This window comes from Pieris rapae, chromosome 20 (assembly GCF_905147795.1).
Source record: "Pieris rapae chromosome 20, ilPieRapa1.1, whole genome shotgun sequence".
NCBI lineage: Eukaryota > Metazoa > Arthropoda > Insecta > Lepidoptera > Pieridae > Pieris > Pieris rapae.
Window position 1 is genome coordinate 6,034,818 of NC_059528.1, and position 2,970 is coordinate 6,037,787.

Sequence of the window (2,970 nt, forward strand, 5' to 3'; positions counted from 1 at the left end):
CTGTCGTCTTTGAATACGTGTACAAAAATTATACAAACGATTTTGTTGAAACCTGTTTAATATATCCATTTCATTCCTGTCAGATTTCGTACAAAGTTTGGAGTCCTGAATAACTCAACTCAAATATTCGAAATTCGAAATTAAATCAAATTTTAACCACTCACATACGTATTGATATAATATGCTGGCCATTTCGAAATGCAAATTTAGAAACTCAAACGAAACCGATCTCTGTAAAAAATGCCTGGGGAGCCCTATGCTTTACCAAGACAAAAAACTTGGATACTTAGGTACTTTAATTTTACATTTCCCTTCAGATAGCTATTATTAGCTGTACGTAATTGTAATTTTTGTAGTTATTTTGACACTTAATAATATAATCAAGACTATAGTTATTACATACGTTATGGAAAAGCAATAAAGCAATTTATAATGGAACTAATGTAAATTTCTGATAGAGTTTTTCCAAAACCGCCATTCGATTGCGCGTCACGTTCGTTCATGGCCCAAACCGAATCATGTTAATGAGATGCGTAAGGGCTAGTGTAGGCGACCGTTTTTAATGCAATTCATATAATATAATTAGGTAGATATTTAATAGTAATAACAAAATATGGATACTCCATGGTTAATGGCCATATGCTTTCTACAGTTGAAAGTTAGAATCCCTCAATAATTAAAATTACACTCTTTTAAAGGAAATTCGGTTATCTACTGCTGGAATGAAAAATTTGATAATTTTCAACTGTTTTCTAATACTCTGATGGGTCTGTATGGTATTTTGTGGTACCATGGGACCAAATGTGTGAAATGGTTACGTTTTCTTTCCAAATTATTTTGTCAAACCCAGATTTAAGTGTCTCAGCCCAGAAGTTATTGTTTGGGTCCCTGTGCCAGCTCACTTAGTAAGGTTTAATTTTCTACCATGACAACAATTAAACCATCATAGTTGAACCCACAAGCTAATTGTTGAGCCACTACCAGAGCACAGTCATCCAATTCCTTTTATATAGCCTATTGAGTCATCTAATTGTCAAAAGAACGCCAATTTCAGGTGGCCATTTAATGATCAGGGGTGGAAGTAAAATACGTGTAATACATCTGCTTTAGGTTCTGTGGGGTGAATCATTGGGACTTAACAACATAACTCAATACGATATCGATGTAGTATGTGTCAAATCTTGGCATAAGTTATAGAAAATAAACTTATTATCTCTTTTATTTTTACCGCCATGAGCGCTTCCAATATATGTACGCATCGTACATGGCGGCAAAAAAAATTGATCAAGGCAACAGACGCAGAAATTTGTGTGATTCATAGTAGTACCAGTCCATCAGTTATCTAACAATTACTTAAGTATATATGTCGGTATAGTAATACCTATAATGGTTTGGCGATTTATATACTACATGTTTTCCTTATACGCCTCACAAATCACTGTATAAAAGAGCTTGCCTTGCTGACTATGAATTACTTGGCATTTAATATATTTGGGGTTGGAGCAATATTTATGTCCTTTCATTTGCCTGGCCTATATGTCATCAGTGATAGCTCTGAGCTATTAAATATTATTTGAAGAATTTTTATAAACAACGGAAAGTTACGTATCTGGGCCACGTGTTGCGCCATGACCGCTACCACCTCCATCAGTTAAAGCATATGAATGGTCTTCGAAGACTGTTTGTCCATCTTCTAGCCTAGTATTGGCTAACGCTATCTAACACCATATTGGCCATCGTGATAACCAAGACATGCCAGAAGCAGAAAATGACCTCTCTTATAGTCCTCATGGTAACTACGCCAACTAAAGCCAACAAACTGTGCCAAATATTCTTTCTTTTTCTTTACCTGCCTCTGGAGGTTGACCGGTAGTCTTTTTAAGCGTATCATATCCTGTGCCAGATGCAGAAACACTTTCGCAGTCGTGATACCCATCCACTCCCTAACGTGGCACAGCCATGATTTCTTCCTTCCACCAACACGCCGTTTTCCCTGGATTTTACCCATGAGTGCTCAACTCAACCTGGAAAGACACACGTAGCTGCCCTAAATAAACCTGGCGTCGTGGTTGTTCAAGAATCAAGACGCATTGCAAAGACCTGAGGATTCTTTTGACATACTCGTATAATATGACAATCAGTCATAGATCTGAAATTACTTTTTATATAATAAGCATACAGTTAACACGACAGTCATTTAGTTTAAAGTTTATTACAGAAATAACATAATACATAAAAATATATCTAATAACTAACCTTAAAATTTAATTATTAAAAAATATTATTAAAAGGAGTCCCTTTAGGCAAGGTTCCGAAGATACTAGCAGCGTCCCCCCTTTGAATAGCTAGACTAATTCTTTGTGCGAGGTAGCTGTTAAAAGTTTTGGTACCGAAATATTGTGCAATGTAACAACATTGAAAGTTACTTGACTTTAAAACTGTACATGTTTATTTCCCTTCTAAGTTCCAACGGTGAATCCAAGTCCAGAAATGCCAACCACACCATGAATAGAAGACATTCGATCAAGTTAATTAGGACATTGCAATTAAGTGAGCAGATTAATTGCAGACGTTGCTTCCGCGTAAGTGCATCCCGGGTGCATCATTAAATTTATTTTATTACAGTGTTAGGGGATTTGTCACGCTGCAAGCGGTTTACGTTGGGCGATAAATAGTCTATGGAATGCTTTAATCAGCCTCTATATGATGTGAAAAACGCGACACGTTCTTTGTCCGCTATGAACTCCTAAACTACTTAACCGATTTCAATCAAATTCGTACATCGTGTGCAATCTAATTTACAAGCTTACATATCTATAATTCTACTGTACGTGTTTATTGTATGTATGTTACTGAACTCTTCTTAAACGGCTGGACTGATTGATTGATTTTTTTAGTACACAGGTTGGAGCCCTGGATTGTTTGGATTCACAAATCAGGCTAGCAGATGGACGCTGCATTCGGTATTTT